This window comes from Corvus kubaryi, unplaced genomic scaffold (genome assembly GCF_017639235.1).
Source record: "Corvus kubaryi isolate FWS band 111438036 unplaced genomic scaffold, C.kubaryi_AGA036_p1.0 37385, whole genome shotgun sequence".
In the NCBI taxonomy this organism is placed as follows: Eukaryota; Metazoa; Chordata; class Aves; order Passeriformes; family Corvidae; genus Corvus; species Corvus kubaryi.
Window position 1 is genome coordinate 30,136,539 of NW_024581127.1, and position 17,879 is coordinate 30,154,417.

A 17,879-nucleotide genomic window follows, 5' to 3' on the forward strand; every position below is an offset into this window, starting at 1 on the left:
TCCCACAACTTACAGCACGAGCCTATTGTTTAGAGAGCATATGGGTAATTGCTTTTTCTTTTCCCAAAATACTTGGCATAGATATCATATATGTAATATGTATAACATATGGAAGGCTGCATATTTCAATGCCTCAGTGCACAATGTGTGCATAAATGTTTTATGTGTAAATGCTTTGCTTCAAACACTTGTCAGCTGCGAGCACATGCAGCTTGCAATGTGTTTAAGGTCAGCATGTTTGACTCAGGGTTTGTACTTTGTTTCATGAAAGGTGTGTGCATGTTACATATTTCAGGCTTTATGTCAAGATAAGTATGCAGGCATGGTATTTAAATACACTATCAATTAGCAATTACACTGTCTTTCAGCTGCCCGACATGCAGAACACACTGAATACTTTATGTGTGCCACTTGCTGTCATTTTTGGAGCTGTGACAAATTTCAAACAATTTTAATCAAAATATTAATTCAGAAATACAATCCAATATTCGTCAAAAATGCAAGCTATGTTCAGCAAACCTTTCCTGAAGGATATCCTGAAGGTGGATAAAAGGGCATGGATACAGTTTTCCTGCCTTTGAAATGCACCATACCTTTATTCCAGAGTATTAACAAACCAGTTCAAATCGTATCACAGCAAGACCAGGATCTGCAGTGTGAATTCATGCATGGTTTGTGTCTTGTTCATTTGAAGGTAGAGATTTAATAAGGAAATAATTTTAAAGAGACATTTTTAGCTATCACTGACTTTGTGACATAGCTTATTTCTTATCAGCCCAAGTAGATTTAGTGTTGTGTTACTGACTGATAATGCCATGGTTGTGGGTTTGATACCTGTGCAGGCCATTCACTGGACTCAATGATCCTTGTGGGTCCCTTCCAACTCAGAATATTCTGTGATTCTGTGAAAATGCTGCAACTGGATGCTATTCAGAGAAGGAGTGTTTGGGTGGAAGGCAACTCTTGCATGGTGGGTGGTGAGGGTGACACCATCCTGCATCGGCAGGCCATGTGTGGATCTGCTGGCTTTGCACAGTGTTTCTGGTAGGTGCCAGCTCTGCTGGAATTTCCTTTTTCATGGGTTCCTTTAATTCCAGTCTCCAAGCCATGAGTCTGACTGTGGCCAGCTCACAGGGCTGTGAAGGGGATGAGTTTGGCCAGTCAGGAGCAGACAGGAGTGACCTTATTCTAAGGTACCAGAGAACCATCTGGGCTGGATGTGACTGTCAGCCAGGATAAACTGTGTATCAAGACACCAGGACTTGGACCTTCATATTTGTAACGCTGAAAAAGTGTGGTGTCCGTGTTACCAATCCCCACAAAAACTCTGTTGAGTCAAATCAGGAGGAATACTTTGAAAAGCAAACTCTAAGGAAGAGCATAAATAAATGAGCCAGCAGGAATATATCAGTATGACCTCAGTGTGTCTGCAGGGAAGTCATTTCCTTTCTGCACATCTCCTGTTGCTCCCCAGTTTAGCGAGGAGAGTCCTTTCTTTTCTCCCGGGGGTCAGGTGATGTAATCAGTGTTAGTTGGGGACATAAATACAGTCCTCAGCATGAGTAAATTCAAACCAAATACACTTCTTTGGCATTTTTATCCATGAAATCTTAAAAAAAGCCAAGATAAGCCCATAATGACTAATTGGACGTGACGAAAGGAGATGGCACAACAATGTAGGTGAGGGAGGAGATGGAGAAATCAGTCCTGAGGAAAGATCTGGCACCCACAAGTCATGAGAGAGCCAGAGCTCATCAGTTCAAATATAATCTTCCAGAAAGGAAGGGGGCAAAAAAACCAACCCACCAACGTCTCTCATTCTTGCACAGACAATGCCAAGCTCCTGCACCTGATTTCCATGAGAAAGGCCACTTCTGGCATTGACATTCTGCTGCATCGAGTCCTGCCACAGACCTCCTCCTCAATGCAAGGCTCAAAGAGGAGGGGAGGAATAAACTCTGCTTTCCGAAAGGGCTGGAGCTGCCAAAGAGGCCCATGGAAAGCGAATTGTGCAATGAGGGAAAACAGGGAGGGAGGATCCCTGCTCATAAACACAGTGAAACGCCTGTCAAAAATAAGTGGGAGAAGGGGTAGGAGGCATTTTGGTGAATTTATACAGATGTCAAGTGAGCGCTGGTTTAAAGCAAAGTCGTTGACGAGGACACTGATGTGGGGTTGATTTTGAATGCTGCAGCATTGCACTCAAGTCTTCCCTTCATATGCATAACATCCATAAGTGCTGCTTATTTCAAATCCCAGCTCACACAGAGGTTTTATGAGCACTTCTTATTCGTAAATCCTGGAGCGCTTTACAAAGACAGAGCTATAAATAAGATGGATGGGAAAGCGAGGAATTGAGTGGGGCTTTTAAAGGACACTGGATTGTTTCTTTAAGGGTTTCTGTGGATAAGAACTAGATAAGGACTGTCATTTTACTGAATATAAAATATTTTGCAATGGCACACTGTGTCAAATTACTTGTGCATAGATATTTATATTATTAAGGCAAAGTTTTGTCCTGCTGTGTCCAAATTGTCTCTAGCTAAGCTTTTGGAAAGTACAAAAAGAAAAGCACTTACTGTTAGATTTTAACATAGTGTATGGATGTTTTAGGCACTTTTAAATTGAACAGATCAAAGCCATTTATTCCTAAATGCCAGAAATCCAGTGATATTTGTGTAATTATGTAATTTGTCCTGTCTGTTTTACATGTTCCCAAAGGTTTATTATAGGCAGCTTTCAAATTAAGTGGGCTGGAACGTTTGATGCTCTCTTCCCTGTTTTCAAAGCCTGTGCAGAACCCATACTGTGTGAGTGACACTGCTGTTAAAGGGGTAGCATTTTGGTTTTATCACAAGGTATGCGGAGAGGGAAAGGAGAGCACCCTGGTCCTGATTCCGGCTCTATGCTCCAAGGCAGCCATTTAATTTCTGCTTTCTTTATCTTCCCCCTCCCCGGAGCTGGGTACAATAGTTCCTTATGCTCCAAAGTGGCACAAAGCTTAATTAACCTTGAGAGAAGGAATGGGTTAATTGCCAACAACAGGGAGAGGGTGGGGAAAGCCCCAGCACTGTAAGCATGTCTGTGTTCATACTCTCCTGTGTGGGACTGTTTTACCACTGATGTTCCACTACACCACAAACTTGGCAATTTTGGGAAACCCCTAATCACTTCCAGTGCATTTGAAACAACATTATTATATAACCAGGAGGCAGCCACAGACTGATGGCTCAGCAATGTTTTATGCAGCAATCCTTTTACCCAAGGGTGACCTTGTAACTGAATAATCAAAGCCATACTCTACTCACAACTGCACCTGTGCTGCCACTATTTACATTGCATTAGCACCTGAAGGCCCCATTGTATAAGGCACAGCAAACCTGCTGCTGTTTGGAAGAGACTGGAAGTGGGAGGGGAAGCAATAACAGAAGCAAAATATTTGTCTCAAGGTCATATATCAGAAAAGTAGCTCTGACGGGAGAAAAGATCAGGTCTCCCAAGTGCTATGTCCCATGAACAAGTGCTTTTAGGGATAAAAGCACTTTCTGGGGATATAAATATAAAATGCAAGAAGATCACAATGTCTGCAGCAGGATTTGTTCTTTGTTTATTCTTCTTGCTGTCTGTAGAAGTCCTTGTTTGTTAATTTTGGGGTTTGGCTTTTTTTCTTAGACACTTTAATATTTAGGCAAATATTAAATTGTAATTTAATTGTCAATGCCCTTATGAGAAGTGTGATATTATATGAAGTACATTATGATTTTCCTAGTAACAGACCCAAAAGATCAACACTTTCATTTCAGATTTTTGTTGTTGTTGTTGTTGGAAAAGTTAATTGTTGCTGAAGTGATGCTGCTTTTGTAGTGCTCTTTTGTAGAGCATGAAACAATGAATCTTCAAGTCACAGCACCCCACTTTCTACCCAGTGTTTCTCTGTCACTATCAGCTCTACTTTGGTTTGATCTAACCAGATGGTATCTCACAAGATGCTAGACATGAATATTTCATATGGTTTAGAAACTGTTTTTCCTCACTCTTCAATGGTAAAATGTGTTGATTTAAGACTTTTCACAACTTGAGATACTTTCTGGCCTGGTGCCACAACTCAGGCCAAAGACAGCTGAGCATTGTTGTCATCTCACAATGTGGGAAGCAGAGGATGTTTTGGACTGCTGGAAAAATGGAGCTGAAATTTTCCATTAAAAGAAAAAAAAAAATTGTTCAGACAGCAATCTTCCAGTTGAGCTGTACAAGTTACATTTTTTTGGACATAAGTGGAAAGTCAGAGGCATTAGATCAATGCAATTTTTGATCTATTGAATCAGCAGCCAAGTTAATTTCAAATCTCTGAGGCAGCAAACACTTTGTTTTCATTCAAAGCTGGTTTTATTTCAGTTTAGGCCATTTCTAAGGCTGCTTTCTTATTTACAGTATCAAAGTCTTCAGCCACTGTATCCTGTGATATAACTCAGTTAACAGTCTCCTCCCTTTCCCTCAGACTTTGCTTTTGCTCCTCTTTGGAGATTTGAGTGATTCCTTTTGATTTAGGTCGGTGTTGGTTTTATTGGATGATCGATATCAAGTTGCAAGTGCTGCACTGAAGCTCTGGAGCTTGCAAAACCAGTTTTTTGGTTTCTTCAGCTGCACATGAAAATTTTTATTTTAACTTTCCAGCCACAATTCAGCTCCAGATTAACACACACAGCTTGATGCAGTTGCCCACACATAAAACTTCTGTGCCATTTAAGATATTGTAGACAACTGCAGCTCCTGCTTCAGAAGGTCACAAGTCCACTGTAGATCCTGTGTAATTTCTGACAGTCCCATAAATACATCTGAGATACCCTGGCGCATCTCCAGTGACTCTTGGCACTTGCATTTCAACTGGTTAAATGTAACTGGGCTGTGTGCAGGCATTTCCCTCTGAGCTGGGTATCTATATTCCCACCAGAGCCAACAGAGACCCAGCCAGCAGAGCCTAGAGAGCATCCAGCTGACCAGGCCTCTAGTGTCCACTCTGGGGTGTGGGATCATCATGCTTTTCTGCTGGACATTCAGTTGACACATTTTTCTGAGCGGGCGGTGTTTTGCTCTTTCGTGTGCATGCTGGAATCTAATTTAAACAGTCTCTGCACACCAGACAGAGTCACACATAGGAGGAGCCAAGTTTCAAGGGACTAAGAATCCAGGACTTTCTTTTCAGCTAGAAGGCAGACACCGAAAAAAGGCAGGCAAATTCCCAAGCAAAAAATCCTCCTTAACCCAGCTGTGGTGCTTCTCTGTCCCACAACACAAGCCTTGCAATCTCCTGGTGGTGGATGGCCCATTCATAGAAATGAGCAGTTGTACTCCCTCAAGCCACACTTTATGTCAACGTACATCTGCTCTGGTTTACTTTATGTTCTACATCCTATGATACTGCTGTTAGGCACACATTCCACATGGAACATGTGAGGTGTAGATTTTGATGTATTATCAGTTGGAAGTAAGAAGTACAAACATCAACCCCACTTCAGGAAGATGTGGGATGCAAGCGGTGACAGTGGTGGAAGAAGAGCTGGGAATTGACATCAGAGATTCAGGATGATACAGAAGATCAAGCAGATGTAGCACAGGGTAGAAGAAAAGAAATCAGGAGGAAGAATCAGATGGATTGGAGAACATGAAGTTAAAGGAGAAGAGGGAATGCATGCTAATTGAGAGGCAGTGTCAGACAATGCTGGAAAAAACAGAAGATAAAGCACAGAAGAAGGCGTTGGTCCTTTGGCTGGACTACAGTATCTCCCCGGGACAACAGCAGAACAAAGTGTTGAGATTCACAAGAAATCTGTGAAAGCAAAGGAAAACATTTAGGCTGCATTTACCAAAGCACTTTAAAGAGCAGTGTAATTCTGCCCTGATGGCAGAACAGCATGGGGATCACAGGATCTCTGCCCTCTGACACACCAGCCCTGCAGGGCCAGAGGCAGAACAACTCCTGAGTGACTGAGTCCCATTGTCTGCTACTACATGGTTAAGAGAGCCTCATGAGCAGGTTCAAACCTGCCAAATTTTGTCACAAAGTAGTTTGGATGCCCCCCACTCTCAACACATTGCAGCTGTTAGACATCCCTGTTTGGTTGGTTACAAATCTGCACTAATTTTTTTCTGAGACAATTTATACCACCTGTTTCTGCACCAGAATTGGCTTTTCACTTAAATAGTTTTCCCCAGTGTTTCCCTCCTTGTTGTATTTTTAGAAAGCAGTCATGTTCTCTTGCAGCCACTCTTCTGCCAGACTAAACAAGACTTCTTATGAAACAGGACTTTATAAAATAGGCCCTCCATTCCCATGGTTCTTCAAAAAGCCCTTCCTTTTACCTAGTCCACACTGAATTTGTCTTTTCTGAACTCATTCAGTCAGATGTGGGCAGAGTTTTTCAGAGAGGCTAGAGGGACAGCAGTGTTTACTTGTGATCACAGCTGCATTCCAAGTCCTGCATTCAGCCTTGCCAGTCATTCCATGTGTACAGGATCCATAGCATCTCTCAGTCATGGTCCCTACAGGCCATTTCTATCCCTCCCAGTGGAGTACTTGAGGCAGCATGGTTTTCCAGGCTTAACCATTCCCCTCAACAGGGGAAGCATCCTTCAGATCCTCTGGCTGCAGTTAACTTGCCTCCAGGAAGGCTGTGATTCCCCCTTCTCCTCATTCCCAGTAGTGCAGAAACCCTTTGCATAAGATGAGTTGGATTCTTACCTGTATATGAGATGGCAGCTCTCATCTTCAGCTTAGTTTTGGATCCTCCACCTGTGTCCAAGCCCAAATGCTTGTAATACAAGGGGGAGAGCTTCTGCCCTACAACACTTCTTCAGCTCTGGGAGGGATCCCAGTTCCACCAGCCCTCCAGCAAATGCAGGAACACAGCAATGGTTGCCCAGCTGTACTTTTCCTGCAAGGAGCATTGCCTGCTATGCTTCCCTTAAAAAAACAGCACAACACATTCTTTTTTTTTCCCCCTAAAAATCAGAACAAAGCAAAATAAGTGTTGAAAATAAAGTGTTATTCCCCAAGGTCATCTATCTTTATGATCTCACCAACTTTCTTTATACTACCTTTATCTTTATTGCAGTTTTTCCCCAGGAGGATTTAACCTTCAGACTCCTTATTCTAAGTATGGGAGTTCTTTTGCAGTGGCTGCAAATATTCTTCCTGGGTTATATTACTTTCCTTACTTTTCAAAACTAGTCCACCACGCTTTTGTTTTACAGCTGTTATAATCACAGTCATTGAAGTGCTGGTCCAAAGAGACTTCTGGAGGTCTCTGGTCCAACCACTCACTGAAAGCAGGTATTGTACTAGCAACTGCTGGGATAAGCCATGTCTTTGACATTTAAAAATCCCCAGGAACAGCAGATCCACAGCCTTGCTGTGGAAACCTGTGCCTGGACTTCATCACCCTTGAGTGAAAAAGATTGTCATTGTGTCCCACCTGAATTTTCCATGCTGCCTTTTGTGGCCATTGCTCTTCCTTACCCTGTCTGCCAGGACTGAGAGTGTTTGTCTGCGCTGTCTTTACAGCTCCCATCTTGGTGTAGCTGTAGACAGCTCTCAGATGATCCCAGACTTCTCTCTGCCAGAGAAAACAGGCCCCAAGAGTTGCAGTGGGTGGGAATGGGGGTTATGGTCACAGAATCATAGAATATCTCAAGTTGAAAAGGACCCATAAGGATCTTGGAGTCCAACTCCCTGCTCTGTGCAGGACATCCTACCACTGAACTTGATGAGTAAGAGCATCATCTGGACACCCCTGCTTGGTTGAGGGGCTCAGATGTGCCCTGTGGTGGGGCCATTGGAGCCAACTGGGATCAGCTGTGTCCAGCACGGGGAGCCCCTACCTCTCTACCCTGCAGCCCCATGGCCTGCCCCAGGCCAAACCCTGCCAAAGCACCAGGCTGACCAGTCCAGCTCCCATCAGACTTGCCCCTTGGCTCCTTGCTGAGGTGGCTGGAGCAAGATCTGCCCTTGAAAAGTTTTCACAGACTCTCATAAGTGGAGGGCATATGGAGGGAAACTTCCTTACAAAAACTTTAGTACTGAAGTCTCTCACCCAGAACATCCAATTTTCTGTATTTTAGAAATTGATTGTTCTAATTTGTCTTCTAATAAAAACAAACCCTTCCTCATCAACTCTTTTTTTGTGGCCTGGTGTGCTCACTCTGAGGACCATTCACAAGTGGGTTGGCTCTAAGGCTTTGTCTCTGCTCTGGTCCCATCACAGGGTGTCAAACCTGTCATCACATCTCGCCCTTGTCACACCTTGGCTGTCCTACCAGAAGGACTTGGCTGGAGATGATTATAGTCTCTGCTCACTTCTGAGTCCCCTCCACAATACAGGGTAATCTGTCTCACTGAAAACTGTGGAAAAAAAGTTCTTTCTTGCTTCAGACTGTAATTAGATTATCTTTAGTTATTACTCCACTCTCTCTGCTGAATAGATATGCTTTTACCCTCTTCTCTTTTTAATTATATGGCTGGAAATCTTTTACTGTGATATATCTTTTGCCTTGCTGTGTTAACTATTCTCTCTAATGTTTCCCTAGACCAGAACAACATCTGTGTACACCATGGAGGCCACGGTTCCCATCAGGTTTTGATGAATGGACCTCCACCAACCTTCAGTGTTCCTCGCAGAACGCCATGCACTGCTATTACCTAAAAATTAATTGGAAACATTATTGGAAACCTTGCTTAATGTAGCTCCAGAGACTGGCCGGGAATTAATGGCTAAAGCAAGCTCTACTCCATCCAAAATTTCTTCTGAAAAACCTCAAGTACTAAGGACAAACTGGATGGAGAGTGGAGGGAGTGATTCAACCCCAACAACTAAGCTGCAGTCCTGAAGGGTGATGTGTGATACCCTCTTTTATTGTGTCAGACACCTGCTGATGGGAACATTTTAAACAGACAAAAGTTTTTGGCATCAGCCATTTTGCCAAAGTGCCTTTGTTTTGTAGGAAGTGGATCATATTCCTTCATTTACCTACTTGGTTAATTATTTCAGATGTCTGAAATTATTCTGAAAATTGTGGGTTTTTTCTGCAGTGATTAGTGAGAAAAAATTTCAAAAATAAACAAAATTGGAAAAATCTACAAAGTAAGCAATAGTGGGGCCCTTATTTTGCTCTGGGCTGACTGACATAGCTGGCTATGGCTATATTTTTAAATTTCTACCATTCGAAACAGGATGGGCTCATGCAGACAGCTCTTGCATGGTGTGCAGGAATTCTTTGGGAAGACACTAACTGGCTGAAATAACATCTCCTCTCACAGTGTAAGATAGGGAGAATTCAGTCCCAGTGCCCAGGAACTTTCCCTGCATTTTTCCATCTGTTCGTGTGGGTGTAACCTGCATGACAGCTCTGGTAATATTAAAATAAATTATGTACTTAAAAAACAGGGGAAGGGAGGATCCACAATTCTAAATCAAACATTGCAGTTCTGATATTTGTAAAGATACTGAAATGAATTATTTGCTCCATCTCTATGAGAAACTGCCAACATTGAGTTTTTAAGAATAAAGCATATCCCATGAAGGCAGTGTAGTTCTTAGCCCAGTGGGTAAAGGCAAAGCAGCTTTGCCTCGGCTGTAATAAAAATCTTGCCATATCCCTGTGGAAATGTCCTCTCTGACAGGCAAAGAGAGCTGATCTAGATGGGCACTGCTTAACCCAGGTGATACCCCACACCAGCACGTCAGATCCCCAAGGCCACTTTCTGTGAGGAGTCATGAGGAACTGAATGGAGGAAGGCAGAGCTAAAATTTCTGACAAGGAGGAATATCCTCCTCCAGAGGACATTGCTATAAGGTGGAGAGTGCAACTGCCTGAAAAAGTCATGCTTTTCAAGAGAAATTATAAATTACTCACTTTACACCAGCAAGGTCATTTGGGGCTGACAGGTCTGCCCCTGCTCCAGAATGGTTGGCTGTTCTTGTTGCCAAGTTTCCTGGTGATATAGAGCTCTCTCAGATATAATTTCCGTAAGATAATGTTCTGGGAAAAGATGCAAGTGTTTGGAAGAGTGTTAGAATTCAAGTAGTCGTGATAACTTTGAGAAATAGCCCAGAACTGATAAAGCAAAATTCAATAAAAGCAAGTGCAAAATGTTCTGCCTTTGAAAGAAAAACAAAATCAGTAAAAATCCAAATTGGTCAATATTAGTCTATGCCCCAGTATGTTAAAAAAAGAATACAGAGCTGTATTAGACCTGGGGCTGAATATAAGCCAGCAGAGAAGATGCTGTTGAGCCATTCTCGTGTATGTGACGTGTAAGAGATAAAGGCTGTTATTCCACTCTATTTAGCAGGGTCAAGACCTTTCCTGGGATGTGTGTCCTGTTTTGGGCACACATACTTTAGGAAGTAGGGGATGTGCATGTGCACACAGACACCTCTGTGCACAGGGGAGGCTCAGCAAGAGCCACAGCAGAGCTCAGAGATTTGGACAGTGTGACCCTATCTAGAAAAGGTGACCAAAGCAGGGTTGTTGGTTTAATAAAAACAGCATAAAATGTGGATGTGGAAACAGGATTCCAACAGGGAGCAGTGCTGCAAAGGGAATAATAAGGTTTGTTCCCAAGACCAGGACTAAAGAGGCACTTGTTGCACACTAAGAGCAACCTTACTTGGACATTAGGAAACAATTAGCAGTGAGGAGGGTGCGGATGTGTTTCTGGGAAGTGTGTAAAAGCCCAGGATGGGGGCAGCAGGCATCTTTGGAGGTCATCGGTACCTATCAGTCACCTTTGAGTGAGGAGATGGTGTGGTTTGAGTTCCCCTCTTGCATGGTGGTCCCTGAGAAAGGAGGCTGCCCATTTTCCTGCTTTCTTTCACCTCCAGAGCAGGGCAGGAGACAAATCCAGTGGCAACAAACAGGAGGTGGTTCTGCTTATTCTGTTGTCAGCTCTCTGTTCGTATCCCTTAGGATATTCTTAAACTTTCCCTTGAATTCACATTGATAATGTTTTTAAAGCAAGAATTTTTACATTCTTTCACTTAGTACTATTAGAAAGTGTGGATATTTACAATATCACTTTTGGGAGAATATTCTGTCATTTCCAAGAGTTGGGAGAAATTGTGACTTCATGGTTGAGGTTGCACTGTGTTGCCCTTTAGTATCAGACACCAGCATCACAGTAGTTCCTTGCTGGTGCCCAGTGTAACAGTGTATCTTTGTCTTCCAAAGTCCTTCTGCTTTCCCTTATCACCCTATTCGCTCTCTGGAAGCTGGCCAGATCTACGTCCTCTGGCCAAGGGGATCAGACAGGGTGAGAGAACAGAAAAACAGTGTTCTCTCTGTAGTCCTACGCTCTCAGGCAGGAGCTGCCAGGTCAGCAGCAGTTTCTCTGAGGAAGGCTCACAATCACAAAACAACTTGTCAAGGCAGAGACGGGGCTGGAGAAGCAGGAAAAGGCCTGAAGGACAAATGCAGCTCACACCATTTCCCCATTCCAAAGAAAAGTCAGTAAGAAGTGAATGCATAGCCTCTCTCTCACTAGTTCTAGACCTCTTCTGGTAGATACATTATATTTTCAGGGTTTGCCTGTTTCTGTGTTATATTTCTGAACATCTTTCATCGATGAGTGTGAAGAACCTATGAGAACATAGAAAAGCTTGGGTTGGGAGGGACCTTAAAGATCACCTAATTCCAAGCCCCTCACCATGGTCAGGGACACCTTCCACTAGACCAGATTGCTCAAAGCCTCATCCAACCTGGCCTTGAGCACTTCCAGGGATGGGGCATCCACAGCTTCTCTGGGCAGCCTGTTCTAGTGCCTCACCACCACCATAGGAAACAATTTCCTTCTGACATCTAATCTAAATCTCTCCTCTTTTAGTTTAAAACCATCCCCTACCTCATCCTATCACTATCTGCCCATGTAAAATGTCACATGAGAACAAGAAAGCAATCACAACAATATACAGAAGGAAAGGCAGCAATTTCTTCCTTCAGAACATTCTTTCTTAAGATCTCTCAGCTCCTCCACCCTCCTACTTTGATGAGCTGTTCTCCCCCACCCCTGAAACTGCATTAATTTGCTGGCACGCTTTGGGCATGGTGAGTGTTGAAACTATGGTTTTAAAGCCGAGGAAAATCCTACCAACTCATGCCCAGGAAGTCAGGTGTTGTCAAAACAAACATTGCTGTTTTCTAACTGCCTCAATTTGCACCTTCCTATGTTTGTTTCCTCCTTGCCCTGCAGGAGAGTAGACCTGTTCAGCAGGCACAAGACCTTCCCAACATGAGCTTTGTTTAACCCTGAGGGGAGGGGAATGTGACCTTTTCTAGTCATTTGTGGCACCTTGCAGTTGGCTTTAAGCTGTGCATCGGTTGTCCCCGTCCCAGTTTGTTCAGTCACAGCATGTTGTGCACTCTGGGCATGTGTGTGAGTGGCGTGTGTGCCAGTGCTGCTCCAGGAGTGCTGAGACAGAATACAAGCAGGCACAGATGCATCACACTGGCAGATTTCAGAGATATATTTTCATTGTGCCAGGGATCGAAAAGCCAGTCATCATCTCAGCCAGTACAAAACTCTTGCTGATGACAATGCACCCAAGATTTGTCTCATCTAAAAACCTTATGACAATTATTTCACCTGTGTTTTCCTTCCCATATAGATGTGGACCAGCTGTATTGTATTGCATTGTGCTCTTCTCTTGCAGCAAAGCTGCTTTGTACACTTTATCTTATTAACGACTGGAGCTCATCAGGAGCAGAGAGGGAGGAATTCACACTCTTTGAGGCAATTATCCAAAACCTCTATGAGATATCTTAAGCTTTGTGCAATTCAGAAGCTAAGGGGGAGCCCTTGAGCATATTCCAAATTGGGAAATTTTCAACTCTAATGATTTTTAAAAATTATTTTTAAAAGTCAGCATATCTGTGTCTTAGCAAAAGAGCTCATAAACTTTCTGGGAATGCCTGCAAAGGATCAGGCAGTACAGAAAGGGGTCCTGAAGCTTGGAGGAGCCGGGGATGCTCATGCCAGGAATGTTCATAGAAACAATGTCCTGGAGGATTCAGAAGTTTGACCACCTGGCACACGGGTTTGGATGTGGTGCCCATCTTGCTGACAGGTGGTTTTCTTCCTGAGCATTAGCTCTGTCAGCAGAAACCCATTAATCAGTTTTAAATAAATGTCACTGTAAGTACAGAACCTGGCCTGACTCCGACAAAGTGCTGAGAACCTCCATCCCTTTTTCCATGAAGCTGGAGTAGCAGGTGGTCTGTCCTTTCAAGAATTTGCTGCTGTTTGTGAAGAAGTAGAAAGAAAGTGTAAAAGGTTGTAAAAAGGCCCATGTATTCCCTAAAGAATATCTGACCTCATGAAAGAAAAGGTACAGTTTCTCTTCTCTTTTTTATCAGTGTTATAAAAGTGGTATTTAAATAGTATTTCCCCCCTCACAATTTGGGGGAAATAGCAAAACATAAATGGCGCATATAAAAGAACCCCCATTTTCTCATAACCTCTGCTTCTCTGAAAAATCCCCAAACAAACTAACTGGATGAAAAACACAAACTAAGAAAACCAGGGCTGGTGGCTCATTGAATTAACAGTAAAAAAAATCAGACATACCAAGAAATTTCTTGTTATTTTCAGTGCTGCTCCATATGTCATTTTTGTGGGGCACTATGTTCTGGTGATGCCCTGCTGATGTGGTAACAGGAATGATCTATAAGTCCTGCCATTATAAACCTCATTTTTATAACCTGGATGTGCACATTTGCTGTTACTTGGTATCTGTTATAAAAAAATTCAATTTTCTTTTTAATGACTTGATAATTTTTCAAGTAGAAAAATATGAAAGGTTCCAAAAAGCAAAAAAGAGGCAGTTTTAAAAAAGAGAGGAGAATCAACAAATGATAGGTTTATTAATTATTTTTAGTAGTAATAGCTGTAAGTTGTATTTGTATTGCAGTGGTGCCTGTATACTCTGTAGAATTAGGTGCTGTACAAACACTTGGGGTTTTTTTAATGGATCAAGTGGTGGCAGAAAACATTGTACTGAAAGCCTTATGAATTCTTATTTATTGTTTTTTTGTCTTTGATAGTGCCCTAGTATCTGTCTGAGATTTGTCTTTTATTGTGATAGATGCTGTACATGTACTCAATTATCTCTGTGGTGAGAAGCACTTTAATGCATGCTCACTTTTAAGAGGGAGCTGAAACACCCTCTGCGGAAAAGAGCATATCTGTGGGGCAGGGAACAAGCCTCGTCACATAAAGCACATAAAGCACATATTTCTTGCAAAGCTGCACTGTAGAGGTGCAAGAGAGGTATCTCAGCAGCCTCTGCTGAATGTGCTGCTCTGTTTACATGGTGCTGAAGACCTGGGCTGTTGGCTTGGGTGCTGGAATTAGGGAGGCTGTGTTGGTGCAAAGGTCTTTCCACGCTAATCCATAGGTATTCTATGGAACCACCTTGCTTGACCTCCAAACTGGTGAAACCACAGAGCTGCCAGGGCCCACCTCAGTGAGGCCCTGAATGTCTCTGTCTCTCACAGGGAGGATGTATTCCTCTCTGTAACTACCTGAGAGGAGGCTGTGGAGAGGTCGAGGGTTGCTCTCTTCTCCCAAGTCACAAGTGATAGGACGAGAGGAAGTGACCAGGGTGGTGTGAGGACTTAAAGAAGGCAGTTACATGTCTCAAAATACTGTGCCCATAAGATAAGCCACCACAATGGAACCTGAGATGAGCACAGATGGCACAGAAGGAAGGAGCTAATTCTGAGCCTAACAGAGGTAGAGGTTTGGTTAGCATCCAGACAAAAATTCCCACCGTGGCAAACTGTGGGAAAGGAAGCAAGTGCTTATTCAGATGCCATCTCAAGTAATGGGAATGGCATCTACACCCTGTGAATACCCAGGAATTGGACGGTATAAAAGTGGTCTCTCCAGAAGAAGGACTCTGGGACCTCTACCACCAAAGATGAGGGTGAAGAAGGACCACTGGGATGCTGCGGGGATCCACATGGTGGTGATATCTTTTGCTTAACCTCTCTGTCTCTCTCTCTCTCTTGTCGTCCCCCTTCCTATTATTTCTATCTCTCTACCTTAAATTTACTGTTAAATAAAATCCGTGCTATTGACTTGGCATATGGTCTCATTTTCACCTTAACTCAGGCAGAGGCATCTCTTATAATTGAATCATAACAGGTGGTTTAGATTAAATATTAGGAAAAATTTTTTCACTGAAAGGGTGGTTCAGGCTCTGAAGCAGGCTACAGAGGGAAGTGATGGAATCACCATCCCTGGAAAGTGTCTGAAAGGCACGTGGATGTGGCACTTGGGGATGTTTAGCCTTGAACACGGTGGTGCTGTGTTAAGGGATGGACTCAATGATCCTAGAGGTCTTTTCCAACCTTAATGATTTTATGAATTCCTACGTATTGGGCTGCTACACCTGTGCAAAGCCCTCATGGAATTTACCATCTCTGTGCTGCCTAATGGAGGAGCAGGTGCCCAACTGATCACCCAAAAAAAGGCAGAAGGAAAAGGTAAAGAGCACTTTGCTCTCTATTTTTTGGAGACCGTAATTTGGGTATTGGTACCCCACTAAGTGAAATGCCCAGAATCACAGAGGGTTATGGGACACAGACACAGCTGGATCCCAGGATCATACAGACAACCATGTTTCTGACACAGTTAGTAGATGATCCCAGACTCCTTCCTTTGTAATCCAGTGTCTTGCACAGGATTTGATTTGCCCAGAATCCCCCTTGGATGGGTGGCTTAATGCAGTGTAATTGCTTTTTCCTGCTCTCAACTAGGCTTGTCAGAAGAGTCAGCCTAGGTTGTGGTTGAACACAAAAGCAAAGGAATTGAGGCACTTCTAATTTTGGTAATTACAGTTTATCCCCTTCTCACTATCTAGTCTTGAGCACCATGATCTCAACTTTGCTTTAGTTTTTACTTCAGTTTTCTTAGATTAACCATTATGTTTCAGACCACATTTAATCAGACACATACTAACTTTTTGGTTGGGTGCAGAATGCCCAGACATAGCATATTGCACTCCTTTCTCATGGCAAGTCACATACACTGCTCAGGAAGATTCACATTTAAGCCTCCCTGTCTCATGATGCATTGTGCTGCCTCCAAAGACTAAGTGAGCAGTAACTTTCATTAAAAAAAAATCATAAATATATTTTACTGCTTGGACTTAGTGCAAATGCACAACTGACTCATTGGCTCGATAGATGTAATTGCTCTCAAGGAGCCTTTATGGTCTATTGTTTCAATTATAAGTGAATTACATAGTCCCCAAGTACTTACTCACTCTGCTTTCAAGGAGAGTGAAAAGACCAAGTCAAAGCAGGAAATTAGACAAAAAGGACATAATTTTATGGAAACTTTTCACGTTCTGAGTGAGGAAGGCAAATGCATCAAGCACAGTCCAAGCCATTCCTGAATGACATATTTTATCTGCCTGAAACCATTACAAGCCCTAAATTGTATAAATTCAGATGCCGAGAGAGGAAGGCAAAAATCGAAGGTAATATACGCATGGAAAAGACAAAGTTCATGAGGGATGAGACAAGGACTAGAATGAAACAGTCTTCCTTCCAGTGATAAGTGATCAGGTAAAGGGAAAAGGAACAAAAAAAGAAGGATTGGAATTAGGTCTCTGAAAAGCTGAACTGTACTTTGAAGGACATCCTGCCCTTTTTCCTGAGTAGAAAACACTTCTGGGATCTGCAACTTCCAGTATCACATGCTCGCCATTGGAAATCACAACATTCTTCAAGAAACTATGGAAAATGCTAAAATCAGGCAGGAGAATCACAGAACTGATAGTACTTTGTAAAATAAGACCTTTAGGTAACAGTCCTCACAAAACAAAGGGCAACATATGGCAATGCTTTAGTGACAATGTGGAATGAATTTATCATAAATAAGGGAATGGAAATAGACCACAGGACCAGAACAATGCATGAGGAATAAGCAAAGATATTCTGCATATTTTCTCTATGAAGACTCCGAGAAGGGACAGCATTATAGTTGTTCCACAGTATTTCTACACAAAAAAAATTATTGATGTTTTAACCTATATTTCATCAAGAACGTTTATAAGCAGGAATGCGAATGCTTAGGTGAATCCCTTAGGATTTTGGATGAAAAGATCTTCTCATGTTTCATTTTCTAGGAGAGTGTCATGTACAAAACCCTCTGAGAAACATTAGATTCAGCTGGGATTGAGAAGATAATGACAGTGGAACCAGTGTTCAAATATGGCAGAGCTGTGTAACAGTATCCGACAACCAATAAACAGAAAAAAATATCAGGGTGATTTGGGGTGTTAATGAAAGGACATCCATAACTCCTGGAAAGGGGAAGGAAGTATTGGTTTTCCTGTAATTTGGTTGTGATTTGTGTCTGGATGCTTGAGATGTGGACATGATTCTTGAGGAAGTTCCTGGCAGAGGTTTTCTTTGCCCAGAGAGAGGACTGGGAGAACTCATGAAAAACATGACCGAAAAGCATGTGGAGAAAACACTAGGTCCAGAGATGGATTCAAGATTCTACAGACAACTCAGAGATTGCAGACTTCTGCTGAACAGTAGAGTCAGGAGTGCAGAGGTGCTCTGGATGACCAGCTACACAAGCTTGAAGTTCAGTCAGACACACCCAAGCAGGAAAACATGGATAGACAAACAGGCTTGGAACAGGCTTGGTGCCTGACATGTTGAAAAGAAGGAAATTGAACGACAAGGAAGCACACCGTGCCCTGCAAAAAAAGAAATAATATAATCTTTAATCAGACACTGAGACCTAGATTGGGACAGAAAGAAGGAAGGAAGGAAGGAAGGAAGGAAGGAAGGAAGGAAGGAAGGAA

At 42.7% G+C, this 17,879-nt stretch overlaps 1 long non-coding RNA gene across 2 annotated transcripts in view; it reads right to left on the bottom strand.

Annotated features, from left to right (window-relative positions):
- Positions 1-3,585: 3,585 nt before the first annotated feature.
- Positions 3,586-17,879, bottom strand: part of LOC121668462 — a 76,706-nt gene continuing 62,412 nt past the window's right edge. The window contains exons 4-6 of one of the 2 annotated variants that reach the window (XR_006017390.1): positions 9,910-10,035; positions 6,740-6,961; positions 3,586-5,827 (exon numbers count right to left, since the gene is read on the bottom strand). This is a non-coding gene — a long non-coding RNA (uncharacterized LOC121668462). Of the gene's footprint in view, positions 5,828-6,739; positions 7,000-9,909; positions 10,036-17,879 lie in introns of both variants that reach the window. The other variant, XR_006017388.1, reaches the window with a different exon arrangement.